General features: G+C 35.7%; 1 protein-coding gene across 3 annotated transcripts in view; it reads left to right on the top strand.

The window, feature by feature from the left end:
* The first annotated feature begins 1,231 nt into the window (after positions 1 to 1,231).
* The window catches only part of LOC150110620 (pseudouridylate synthase 1 homolog), a 156,677-nt gene continuing 143,074 nt past the window's right edge, over positions 1,232 to 14,834 (top strand). The window contains exon 1 of one of the 3 annotated variants that reach the window (XM_090395297.1): positions 1,232 to 1,250. The gene's annotated coding sequence lies outside the window, so the exon portion shown is untranslated. Of the gene's footprint in view, positions 1,251 to 14,279; positions 14,442 to 14,834 lie in introns of those variants that run through there. The other 2 variants (XM_090395278.1, XM_090395287.1) reach the window with 2 other exon arrangements.

Below are 14,834 nucleotides of genomic sequence, written 5' to 3'. Positions count from 1 at the left end.
CATTTTCATTGCACTTTTGCTAGTCGATGCGACGATGAGATGGAATCGACTACTGGCGACTGAAGTCACAAAGAGTCAGGTGAAGAAGACAATTTGGAACATTTTCTTGATGCTCTTTTGCTAGCAAGCAAAGATCAAGGCGGTGATGAGATGGAATCTACTTCTGTCGACTTCGTTCGCAAGGAGTCATGAGAAGAAAATTTGGTACATTTTCCTGATGCTCCTTTGCTCGAAAGCAAAGGTCAAGCTGGCGATGAGATAGAATCGACAACTGTCGACTAACCTCTCAAGGAGTCATGTGAAGAAGACAATTTGGAACATTTTCCTGATGCAATTTTGCTAGGAAGCAAAAGTCAAGGCGGCGATGAGATGGAATTGACTACTGTCGACTCACGTCGCAGAGTCATGTGAAGAAGACAATTTGGAACATTTTTCTGTTGCTCTTTTGCTAGCAAGCAAAGGTTAAGGCGGCGATGAGATGGAATCCACTATTGTCGACTAACGTCGCAAAGAGTAATGTGAAAAATACAGTTTGGAACATTCTACTGATGATCTTTTACGAGAAAGCGAATGTCATGGCAGTGATTTGCTGGAATTAACTTATGTTAATATCCCTGTCATGGGACTCACTAATGAGTGAGGAAAAGGAGATGATCTTGATGCTCTGAGAATAGTGAATGATGAACTGCTTATCGATGGTTCAAAAAATTTCCATTCTTTGGAACCTGCTCATCTCCTGATTCTTTTATTAATCAGTGTTATTCCTGTATTTCCATTTTTATTTTTTCTCTTCTTATCATTTTAAGTTTCTTCCTATTTTTATTGCATTGGTTTAATTCATCTATTGGGTTATTTTTTCCCCTAAATTATTGTTACATATAAATTATTTTAGCATTGTATTTGTTTTTTATTTATTATTATTGTTATTTAATTTTTATTTGTTAGTTTTTGTTGTTATTATTTATTTTTGTTTGTTGGTTGTTAATATTATGAGTATTTGTTTGTTATTATTATTATTATTATTTATAATATACATATATATATATATATATATATAATATTTATTCGTTAATAAATGCATGCATTTATAAGCATTCCATTTAGGCTTTTATTTTTGTAGACAGAATAAGCTTGCGCGGCAATAATTGAGCTTTGCGTTGTGTATCGAAGTCCGATGCTTGCTCCTCTAGTCCCTTGCTCTCCAAAGTGTGGTACCCGTACCCCAGAGGGTGGCGAGCCGATACGTGAAGGTATTTAAAAAAGTTTTATATTGATAGGAAAAAAATTATGTAAAGATAAAGAATATTACTTTTTTTCATCAATTAAACATATATCTAATATAGACAAAGACGTTATAAAGATCCTGTAAATTTAAATTTGCGAGTAGCGCACATTGGGCGACTTTGCACACATAATCATCCGTAGCAAAGCTGTCATGTTTTTTAAAACTAGGGAGTAAATCTCTTACTTCATATCATTGCCATTGTTTTTGTAGAGCATCCTAGTGTTGACAAGCCCAACTAGAGAAGGAAAATTGCTTAGTTATCCTGCTATGTACAGATGACACCACAGTTCTATTGATTATTTGACTGTTATTAGTAAGTTTAACGATTTTTAGTATATATTGTTTCTGTGCAATTCCAACACCTGTTTTTGCGTACTTTTAGGTTTACACTAGAAATGGTGAATTAATATTATCAAAATTGTTTACATTTTTTAAAAGTGTTTGATATTGTCAATGGTAAATGAATTATATTTAAATTTTACAAATTAACCCTCACAAAATGGATAAATGGTTAAAAAAAATTCCTCCAAAGAAACTCTCTCAATCAATTGGGGGTATGCGCTATTTATTTTTTCTATCTTGTGGGTACGCGATCAAAAAAGTCTGGAGACCACTGGTCTAGTCAAAGCTACCTTGGCTTGCTCGGATGTAGGGGCTTCCAAGTCCTCGCAGCAGCACTGCAATTTCATACTCGCGCATAGCCATTTCCGCTCCCTTCACGTCGTCTTAAACACAAGGCGTATGCAGTCAAAGTAGCTCTAGCCAGCCTTTACAAGTGTGTGTGTTGCTTGGGAAAATTAAGTTACAACCAACTTTTTATGACAATGTTATTGACCAGTTCATAGAGAAAAACCGTAGGGTAGAATTTGTATTCAAGTAGCTAAATTGAAAAAGATAGAATATCATTTGTAAAATAAATGTTGTATTTGTATGATTAAATGTACATAAATTTTTAAATATATAGTTTTAAATGGTCAGTAATTCATTATTCCACTAATCAAACTCCCTGAATAAGAGCAAGCGTGAATTTCAAAACCAGCATTCGCCCCTGGTTACGACCTATGAAAATGTTCATAAAGGTTCTTGAGCACTTAAACATGTATATCTCTCTCTCTCTCATATAACGTCTAAATCAAAGCATGAGACAAGTAGAGGGAGAAGTATTGAAAAAAACAACAAACTAGACACAAATGCCATGAAACTATAATGTCAATGATAAACATAATAAGAAGTAATGTAAAAATCGAGAGAACCTTCTAATAATTAATAATTTTCAGTAATATTTTTCAACATTATCTATAAATTTCAGATTTTTAGCTATAATCAAAAATATCGCTAGAGAATTCATCACCTATCTTCAGTCTTAGCCATTCTAAAATATTCTAGTTTCATCTATGGAAATTAATATTAAAATTCTGGGAGGTTCTAAAGCGAGAGTGATTATTCAAAGGATTAATTGAGGAGCTAAGTACAATATGACTGCCTATATTTTCCATAGTAAAATTAAATCTACCTGCCTATTCATAATTTGTTTGCGAATGTGTCATGTGATTGAAAACTTATGCGACCGCAAGCTCAAAAGCAATCATCCTCAATAATTTATTTTAGACATCCTCATTATATTTGATTGTGTTGTGATAAACAGACCAAACAGAGCTTTCAAATTCTAAATGACCACACGATTAGGAACAATAAAGGAATTTGAGTGAAATAAGTTTTAAAAATTATAGTGATGTTTGTAGATGAAGCCGATTTATATAAACACTTTGTTGATATGCAAGCAACACTCCTGGACGTCACAACGTCTATATGTTAAGGAGAAATTAACAGTAATTTTCCTATCCCTGATACCTAAATGTCCTTTCTAAATCCTACTACAATTTTACTTAGACGGTACGCTTCATTCCTCCTCTTCAATCGATCAACCTTGTTAGTGTTTCAGATATTCCAAATTTCAAGATCTTTCAGAATGAATATCTTTAAAAAATTATCTTCTTGACATTTCCAAGTTATGATAACTTCATCATCGTTATATCTTCTGCGGTAATCTTAGAACATCCTCAAGAAATAAAGAGGATACTATAATATTGCCTCATTATTACATATACGAGAATAACGTCAATGCCTTTTAAATCTATTCTGGTATGCTTTCTTACAAGAAAAATTTCAAGAAAGACTTCATTTCCCTTACCTTGGATCAGTGACGCACTCATGATTTAATCTGGTGGGGGGGGGTGAGTTCAGTAGACGATTTGAGAATACACACTACGCTATGACTGAGCATCTGCAATGATCGCCAATGCGTGATACCCGTGATCTCCTCTGGTCCCGGCTCGGGCAAACAAAGTAGCGCTCGGTCAGCCCGAGCAATACTTCGTTCGCCTTGAGTTCACAGCGGCCGTGATTATCGAGAGCTATAGAGTATTCCCATCTTATGTGACCGCTAACTCATAAGTAGTATAGAAATAGAAGACACGACACAACATAAATAAAAAAAAAGAATTTTAAATAGGAAAAGATGTTTGGAAAATTTTTCTAGTGTGTTTTTTCTTTTTCTTTTCGCCCCCCCCCCAGAAATAACAAGATCGCCAGACAGATCAAAAGAAGAGGATAATCTCTTTAACAGATGCACCACTCAGCTTACTTCAATCACTTTTTCATAAATATTATCTTTTCTGTATGTTGTCTTTTTTGAGAGCTTGAGAAGTAAAATTTTCTGAATGGCTTCCAACCTCTCTCTCTCTCTCTCTCTCTCTCTCTCTCTCTCTCTCTCTCTCTCTCTCTCTCTCTCTACTTTCCTTTAAGCCTGAAAAATCTAAGTAAGCTGATCAATATGCAGTAAAACAAGTTCCCTTACATTGTGATTCCTGAACACAACTTCTTCTAGTTGTTCAAGAAAAACACCAAGAAGGTTTACTTGTTACTAATTTTACTAAAACCTTTTATCACATTAAATTTTATTAAGGTAATCGAAAATAATAGGAATAAGAGATAATGTCAAAACCGGTTTAAAAGTTGTTTACACGCTGGATCTCAAACTGAAAAATGAATAACAGCTATAGCAGTTTTCTAATATTAGATTATGGTGTTCCACAGCGATCTGTCCTAAAATCAATCTTATTTAGTATGCAGACATACACACATGAGATATTCCCGCCTCCACCCACATATATTAAATAATAGTATATATTCTTTAAAACTAATAACAAATAAAAATAAAATAGAGCTAATTTGGCCCTAATTATTTTTTTAAAACAGGTAAATAGTCAATAATTATTCTTCAAACTTTCACTGATAGTGAGACTAAGCTATAAATGAGTCGAGGCTTTTCAGGGGGAGAGAGAAAGAGAGAGAGAGAGAGAGAGAGACGATCGCTGCCATCTTGTTGCCTTAAACCCTACCACTTCCATTACTGTCTGTAAACTAACGAGTTCTATGGTAGATTTTTTTAGATGTGAGATTAAAAAGCGAGTGTTGTGGGAGATCCTATTTTGGAAGTGGAAGTGGTCAAAGATTGGCATAGAAAATGTACATCTATTCGGTACTAGAATGGAACCTAAAACGGTTTTTCTTCGCAAATCCTGACATTTTGAATGCAAACATCATTTCTAGATGCCTATTAAACAGCCAACTCTTTCAAAAAAGCAACAAATTGATTTCTCACAAATAAATGTACTCATAAAAACAAAATATGTAATTTACACTTACGAAATGCAATATGCAAAACTAACTTATACGATAAAATATTTTAATGATTAGAATTGTAAATTAAATTCAAATCATAATTGCATGGGAATAGAAAAACTTGACATCATAACCAACTTAGTATTAAACATGGATTGTAATTTAAGTAGGAAACCTCACTTTTCTAATCTAAATAATGAAGTAGATGTAATGTATAATTAGACCTTATTTGCATAGATTCTTTAACTTAAAAATGTTTCAATTATTAAATTCCTTACAGATTCAAAGCACACTAGTAGTACACCAAGCATCAGTGACAAGATCAAGATCAAGATAAGACAAGAAATCGTGAGGTGATTGGTTGTTCCAATGATGATGCCATTGTGTGCGTGACGTCATGCATTTGGAATATTTGGAATTTTTCTGGGGAACATGTGTGTGGGTGACGTCACGTTGTTTGTTTTTTCGCATATGGAATTGTGGGTGATGGTTGGAGATAAGGATTCGTGTCGTGATTGGTGGGGCACTTTGAACAAGATCAAGATAAGAAATTGTGTTATGGATGTGTGTTGTTATCATATGAAAATAAGTGACGTAATTTGTTAGTTGTAAATAAGTGACGTTATTGTTTTGAATAGAAAAGGAAGATATATTTGTGGATGAGGATTCGTGGTGTGATTGGTGGGACAGTTTAAATAGAATAGGGGTAGGGTGAATGGGGGAAGCGAAGTCAGTGTTATGGATGTGCGGTGTTATGAGCTGTAGATAAGTAAATGGTTTGCATATGGCATTATGGGTGATGGATAGTGATAAAATAGTGCATGGAATGTTTGGAATTTCGCTGGGTGCACCATCTGCAGGGACATCACGTGGTGTGTCTGGTTCGTGTAAGCCTTGTGGGTGTGTTTTGAGATAAGGAATCGTGACGTTATGTGTTTGGAAATTTCTGGGGAACATATGTCTCTGTGACATCATGTGGTGTTTTGGTTTGCTATGGAATTGTGGGTGATGTTTTTGAGATAAGATATCTTGGAATTTCCCAGGGTGACAAACATCCATCATTGTCATCAGGTTTTGTGTTTGGTTGTCTATAGATGGCAGTACTAATTTTCAAATATAGTTTGGGGTATATCTTTCCTGTTAAAGGCTATATGAATTCTTAGAGTAGAGTCGAGATGGCGGCAGCGTTTAGACCTTTTCAGATTGAAAAGGTCTAAACGCTGAAACAATATTGAAACAATTCAATACTGTTTCAAATTCATTATTGGTTAAGCACTAACAAATTAAGACTAACCACCTTATCCTACAATTATGCCTAAGAAGGCCATTCTGGGTAGGTCGTGAGACTTACACTCCCGTAAGTACATGAAAAGAATCCTTTCATTCCCTTGTAGAGAGTAGACGAGGCAGTTTTAGACCTATCTAACTTTTGGAGACTGAGTGGACAGTCAATCTCCACTGGTAGTCAATTTTGCAATTTTGAATTCATAATTCAAAGATATTGCTCTCGTTTCTTTAACAATGAAATTAATAAAAGGTTTCCTATTTTTTTGTATAATATATTAATAATAGTTACTGTAGTTGGTAATTTATAGTTGTGGTTGAATAAGATTACATTTTTATACAGTGACAATATATCATGTATACAGTATTTATAATTTTTGCTTTAATGTATTTAAACGCTGTAACTACAGCACTTAAATGTAATAAATGGAATTACTAAAATAAAGAACCAAAAGGCTTCTGTTCGGCGAACCGAATCTCTCGATACTTAAATACACAAAATTTATAAAAATCATTTATGAAAAATTTATAAAAATCCGACGTATCAAGTTCCTTAGTATTGAAAGAGAGTTGTTTTTGCTCTCTTAAGGTTTCTACCTGGTCTCTGACAAAAACCAACTAGTTTGAAACAGTTGTCAGGCTATTGAAACCTTATCAAAATGGACCAATAGGAGGAGAATATACGGATGCTTGGGATAGCGATCGTGCCACTCGTAAATGCCGGCGAGTGTATTCGCATAAGCTCTCTGGTCAAATTTCATATGAAACTTTTATTTTATAGTTTCTGTATTTGGCTTTGAAATAATGCTGCTAATAAATGGATTTTTTTCTTTGTGATGATCTCGGTTCAGATGTAATATCTCAGCTAGTACACTCGAAGCTTTTTATTAAGCTTATCTGAGGATGATAACGGTTAATTATTGTTTATTGGTTTGATTGCTGTGTTGGAAGTAGGCTGATGTTTCATAGGTCTGATATTCCCTACAGCTGTAAGATAAGAAATTCATTCACGCCCGCGCGCGCGCGCGCGCACACACACACACACACACACACACACACACACACACACACACACACACACACACACACACACACACACACACACACACACACACACACGATCATTTGGAATGTCATGATGTGTCAGTGAACTGAGAAGCCTGAACGGAAAGCCTGAATAATAATAATAATAATAATTATAATTATAAAATATTACCCACCACATTCAATGACCGTGACCATAGGTGTTGTGAAGGAGAATATGTAAAACGGCCATTTGCCAGCCTGCACGTTGAATGTGATGGCATCGACTGGAACACGAATCACCAAAAAACATTCAGAACCAAGGCTTACAAGATGGGTTTCCATGATAGGACCAAAATATTCAAATCTGACATTACCTGAACCAACTTGCAGCGCCGTCTGCAGTGGTGCAAAGAGAGTGTAGATTGGCACGTGGGAGCTTTAAAACTGTGTTATGGAGCGAATAATCACGCTACACCCTCTACCGAGCAAATAAGTGGGTATAGCGAATGTCTAGTTAGCAGCTTTTACAAGATTGTGAAACATAAACTACGAAATATGGAGGTGACGGCATCATGGCATGATCGTGTTTTTCCTGGTTTGGCCTCGGACCTCTATTTGTGGTGCCCCGAACATTCGACTCTGAGGGGGTATCTGAACATCAATGCAATGCTTCCTACTTTGTGACGTTTCAATGGAACGGACCATTTCAGGAAGACAATGCACTGTATCGTAAGGTTGATACTGTAACTATATGATTTGTGGACATGAACGTCAGCACACTTCTCTGACTTCCACAGATCCCTGATCTCAACCCTAGTGAACATCTGTAGGATGAACCGTAGTGTCGGGTGAAGTTATTGACGTCTCTCCCACACCTGTCCAAGATCCCATTATATGCCTACAGGAAGAAAATCCAAAATTACCATTGATTATTTTTGTAAGCTTGTGGAAATTATGCTCAGCAGGATTACTGATGTCATCCGGGCAGGAGGTACCATATCTTATTAATCCTACTACACATCCAGGGAAACTGAGCACTTTATGAGACGGCTTTTTACATATTGCATTATCTCATGTTCTGCTGTTTTAATTTGGTCTTGTGCAGGGGCATGCCAAGGGTATTTACTTCCCGGGTACAAACTTTCATCAGCTGCCCCTAATACTGCATTATATAATCCAAATTAGATATTAGCTACATATAATGTCGCTCTATTAATGTTGTTGCGGGTTACCCTCGGATTGGCGCGGCCCTGGTCTTGCGTTTCACTGATTTCTCAATTCTCTGTTATTTCTACAAGATTACCTTGTGGAAAGCGTTGTAGCAAACTTCTTAAAATCACAAACTTCTTAAAAATAAATTACTACTAATAAATAAACAATAAATAGTAGACCTATGCAGCTCACTGGAAGCAGGTAAAATTCATAGGATCTTTTCTACATACTTATGGGATTCATAATATCAACCAATGCACTATACAACACTCTTCCATGAAATAAAAGCTGACCTAAGCCTAGTAAATATGCACCAGAAAATATTGATAACCTGAGCCATAATTCCAGTACAGGCTATACAACGGATATGCAATTGTCTTTCTACAAAAATGCCTTCCTGATAGAATTATCAGCTATTTTCCTTCGATCACATAGAATATTCACTGAAATGGCTGAAAGATGCCGGTTTGTAAAAGTAAATTACAGCATAGAGATGTTACTAAATACCACATCACAAGCAATATATGCAAAGTTTCAAGATCTAGTTTTCTTATACCCCAGTTCCAAGAACAAAGAAGAGGAGAATTCATTCTAAGCACAGTTTTGCACAATATATTCCGACTTCCAATAAGTTCACTCTACAAAACGTTTTCTTCAAAGTGCACCATGCATTTTTGCTGACCGAAACGTGAGTTGTGGGAAAAGGCATACCGTTAGATGGCCCAATCGGTCACTTTTTGTAACGAACCAGAAACACTTTACAACATGATAATTTATTTTAAAAAATCGGAAGAAATCTGGATTGTCATTGAACAATGAATGCCTCAGATTCCAATAATAAGTGAAAATGTAATATTTGGCTAAATGAGAAGAAGCTAAGTAGTGTACAAATAATTATAATTATTATAACTTGTATACTAGTTGGTCATACAGGTGTCACTGTATGTATGAAAGAAAAGATAATGAAAATATCCTGAAAATATTCCTCAATTCGTTCAAGGTGGAATGAGGAACTCTATACTTTTGAAAAAGTTCAATGTAGAAGAATGGTAGTTCTTATAAGTTCACTTCCCATCAGACTAAAAAAAGTCAGTTATCTAGATGAATGAACAGATGAACTTGTGTGTGTGTGTGTGTGTGTGTGTGTGTGTGCGTGTGTGTGTGTGTGTGTGTGCGTGTGTGTGTGTGTGTGTGTGTGTGTGTGTGTGTGTGTGTGTGTGTGTGTGTGTGTGTGTGTGTGTGTGTGTGTGTGTGTGTGTGTGTGCGTGCGTGCGTGCGTGCGCAGGCGTGTGGGGGGGGAGAGAGAATCTCTCTAAAATGAATCATCAAAATCAGTTAAGAATACAATTTCTGGAAGCGAACTTCAAGAATTCCTAATGTGTGAATAAACAACAGTGTGCTAAAATCTTAACAATTTATATTATTAATAGTAGTAAAACAAATAATAGAATGAGCCTCCATAGCTCAGTCAATATAGACGAAGCTCTTTGATCGGGAAGCCATGGGCTCGATTCCCGTCAGTGACATAACCTTTATCTGGTCGTTTTCCACTAAAGGTTAGTTAGCAGGTCTCATACGAAGGTAGAGAGTTTTTTCCATGAAACTCGTGTTTTCGTCCCTCAAAACAGACAAACTGGCTAGTAGAACACACGCAATTTACAGACAAGAATACTTAGATGCATAGGAATAACCACCTTATTCGTATTACGGTTAGGAAATCCAAGGATACTTGGAAGGCCATGGGCGCTTAAGTGCCTATTAAAGCCACTGATGGATAGATGTAAAACAAATAGAATAAGCATACAAAACTGAATGCAAGTAAGAATATAATTATTGTTGGTAACTAATCTTATGTAATATGAAGTATGTAATATGAAGTAGAAAAAAAAAAATCAGAAATATATCATTGGCTCCTGGATTTCTTGCTCCAATCTGGTCCCCTGTGTTTCTTGGGGTTGTGGAAGTGGTGGAGAGGATTTAGAGACGAGTGACCAAGATCGTGAGTGGCCTGTGGAATATGCCCTATGAGGATACACTGAAGGTGTGTAGATTGCAGAAGTTGGTTGATAGAAGAAAAAGAGAGGATATGATAGAAACATTTAAGTTGCTTAACGAGTTTTATAAGATAGATGCAGGGGAAATGTTTCAGCACTTGGCTAGAGGGACCAGAACAAGGGGTCATCCCTGGAAGTTGAATAAACGTGTGGTTAGTAGGAGTGTGAGGGCTATGTTTTTTGCTTGGAGAGTGATGATTGAGCTGTCAGCGTCAGTTGTGAGTGCTTTTTCCGTTGATGGGTTCAAGGAGAAGTATGATAGAGTGGGTCTCTAACGAGACTTCGGACTCTATGGAGATGCTTCTATAATAATAATAATAAGAAGAAGAAGAAGAAGAAGAAGAAGAAATGCTTTAAGTATAAAATATTTTTTTAATGGTCAAACGAAAGCAGAAATAAACTTATTAAAAAAAAAACTTATTATAAACCAAGATTTCAAAAATTACATAATTGTAACAAATCGTAATATTCCTTTTAGAGTAAAAACAACTGTATATATCGTACATATCATTTACTATTTCATATTGGTTTAATTAAATAGTTTCAGTGGAAGTGGCTCTTGCAATTATCTGTGCTATGCCGCCAGAAGTTAGACTAAATTTCAAGTCTGGTCGCTGACTGGAAGAACTTTTTCTAAGCCTTTCTCCCACCAGTTGCCGAGTTAGTCGATCTCTGGCACGGGACAAGTTTTTTTTTTTTTTTTTCAGAACTCGGGTTGTTTCCCGTAAACTCAAGAAAAGCGACCGTAGAACCAACAGTATTTCAGATAACAACGTATCCTGTTAAGTTTAGGTACCAAGATTGCAGCACTTGTGTGGAAGTCTCGTTGCGTCATGTGCCGCTTATAATCAGTGATAGTCTTGGCCCAGTTATCTCTGATCGGATACTGTTTTTATTTTTATTTGACTTTTATGACTCAATGACATTATATATATATATATAACCAAGTTTATAAAATTACTTGGTTATCCTAATATACAATATCCCCAAGTTAAAAAATTTATTACATCTATATCTCCTCCAGAGATTTTTATTAAAAATAAAGACACCTTGTTGCAATTTCTATAGGTAAAGGTGATAAGACTCCGTATTACTAAAACCTTGGTATTTAGGGTCTAGCTACTCACTGAGGAGACCTCAAAAAAGGTTGAAACCGGTATGGGTAGTGACCACACCCATAATGCATTCTAGTGAGATGTGCTTCATATTATGGGAAAATACTAAGAATAGTGATCAGAGTTTTACCCACCTTTACAATGAGTTGCCCTGGTGTTGTAACATCTTCAGACTTGAACTTTGTTTCAGGCGCAAACTTAATTGTTTCCATACTTGGGATTAGGAGTTAAAATAACCAAGTTTATAAAATAACTTAGTTATCCTAATATACAATATCCCCAAGTTAAAAAATTTATTACACACACACACACACACACACATATATATATATATATATATATACTACTATATATATAGTAGTGCAAGACCAAGGTAACTCATGATAAAAGTAGAATAAGCTCTGATTACTAATCTTAATATTTACCCATAATGCAAAGCACATCTCCTGGAGGAGATGTATGATGCTTTGTATTAAAGGCAAGGGGCCACTACCCAGACTGGTTTCGACCTTTATTGAGGTCTCATCAGTGGGAGCCAGGCTAGAAATATCAAGATTTTAGTAATACAGAGCTTATAAGTATTTTACCAGAACAAGTTACCATAAGGTGTTTTCACCTTATTAAATAAAAATCTCAGGAAGAGATATAAATGTAGAAAGTATTTTACCTTGGGTATAATAAATGTTAAAGATACCAAGCTATTTTAAACCTGTTTTTACTCCATTTTCCAAGTAAGCAAACAGAGAAACAGTCAAGTTTGCGCCTTCACATAATGCAAGTTTAGCTGACCCTGCAGGTAATGCAAGTTATTCTACTTTTACCATGAGTTACCTTGGTCTTGCACTACCTGCAGGGTCAGCTAGACTTGCATTAGTCTAGCTGACACTGCATGTATATATACAGGGTGTTCGGGATAAATTTGACAGTTTCGTAAGGAAAAAGAAAATCTTCTTTGTATCTATTAAATTTAATGAATTGACAAAAAAACATTACAGGCAGAGTTAATTACAATACTATCAACAAGATTTACTCAAAATAACCACCATTAGCATCGATCACAGCTTCAATTCTGCTTCGGAACCTCGAACAAGCTGATGCTACAGTCTCCCTGGGAAGGGCCGCAAAAACTGTTTTAATTTTATCCATTAACTGGGCTTTTGTATTACTGGGAGTGCGATTGGTGTCTTTTTCAACTGCGCCCCATACAAAATAATCCATGGGGTTAAGGTCTGGGGAGTTTGGAGGCCAAACATTTGGAATGGTGAAGTCGTAGAAATTTTCAGACAACCATTTTTGACTTTTCCCAGAGGTGTGGCAAGGGGCCGAATCCTGCTGCCATACATACGGCCTACCATTGGCTACCCTTGTTATCCAGGGCTTGACTACAGTTAGCAACTCCACGAACAAAGCCCGAATTCCAATGTCAGGGTTCTTCAACACCTGTTCCTGCAGATTTGCGAGGAATTCTGCTGTACGAACGCAATCAGATCGTCTGCTAGGGATCTTTCTTCTTGCTACATCCTCGTAGTCACCATTGCAAGTCTCTAGTTCATGCCTGATTGTTTTTACTGTATTCAGGGAGCATTGGGCAGCAGTCGTAATATCCTTATTTTGATGGCGGGCACGAATCATCATGATACAAGTTATTCTCTTCCATGATTCAGGTGGGTTCCAGCTATCCATCCTTTCTGACATCTTGTATATGAATGAAGAAGGGTCCAAACTTTTAAATGAAGAGAAGTGTGTGTTAATACATGTAACTTACGGAAAAATATAATTAATTATAAATATGTCAAATTTATCCCGAACACCCTGTATATATATATATATATATATATATATATATACATGAGAAAAAACTTCCAACACACACTGCCATATTTTTTTCAAATGTACAACAACCGAGTAAAAGCTGATCACCACACACACACACACACACACACACACACACACACACATATATATATATATATATATATATATACTTTGTTTGCTTACACTTGGATAAAGGATTACTAAATATATAATTCATAGTCTAACCAAGTGAGAAAAAACTTCCAACACGCACTGCCATATATACTGCTGTAATATATGGTAAACAATTAGTAGGAAAATGGTAAACGTACATGTTCTTGGCGGGATTCAAACCCTAAAGCGGATACGTTAACCACCCATCCCACTGTGGAGATTGAACTTCCCACTCAGTCTCCAAAAGCTGGCGAAGCCTTTTAACTCTATCTAAATAAATCAGCTAACGCATCTTAATCCTATCTAAATAATCAGCTGACGGCTGATTTATTTATTTTCATTTTTATAAATAAGTAAAATCATAACATTACAGAATAAATAAAGAAAATGTCGCCTGAAATTTTGAGATTTATAGAAAACACAATTGAAAAGAGAGAGAGAGAGAGAGAGAGAGAGTGAAAAAAAAAACTGTGAACGTACTGCAGACGGATATTTCTAAAATGTGATCACCCAGATTAAACATCCATGAATTAAAAATTTTAATATCATTTATAGGTTTATTACATTTTTCCAAAGTTTCAGGATAAACAAACTGAGATTACTGTGTTTCTTCCTGTACTAATCGATTTCTTCAAGTCTGCCATCTAACGGAATTTATGTTTGCGACATGTGGTTGTGTTTTTGAATGTGGAAATTGGAATCGAAAAGCAAGTGTATTAATTCCAGCAGAAATCAGTTGTTCGGCGGTATTATCATTTAAAATAAAAGTCAAAAAAAAGTAAGCGTCACGTTCCTTCGAATGATGGGATTGTGGTAATTTTCACTTGTTGATAATTGCTATGTACTGTATATTTATAACCGATTAGCGATGACAGTGGTAATATTAGCTCATAATATTAATGTAATCCTGAAATTTGTCTTTTGGCAAAGTAGCATGTGCTAAATACAGATATGACATTCATATTATTAAGTGGCCGACATTTCGCTTTAGAAAATGTAATTCAAACAGACATTGAGTCATTTGAACGTCAATACTGCATATATATATAAATATGTCCAAACTCCTTAAAATCTCTGCCACAACACGCTACAAAAGTTTTCTACCTCATTCCGACATATTCATACAGAAAGAGAAGGTTGGAAGGAAAAGAAGGGAATCTTTCAAATCTGATGTTTCTACTGAAAGATTCAAGACGTTGGTGAAGC

This window comes from Typopeltis vanoorti, chromosome 1 (assembly GCF_054136105.1).
Source record: "Typopeltis vanoorti isolate ZY-2024b chromosome 1, IOZ_Tvanoo_1.0, whole genome shotgun sequence".
Lineage (NCBI taxonomy): Eukaryota > Metazoa > Arthropoda > Arachnida > Uropygi > Thelyphonidae > Typopeltis > Typopeltis vanoorti.
This window is presented reverse-complemented; position numbering and strand designations above follow the sequence as displayed.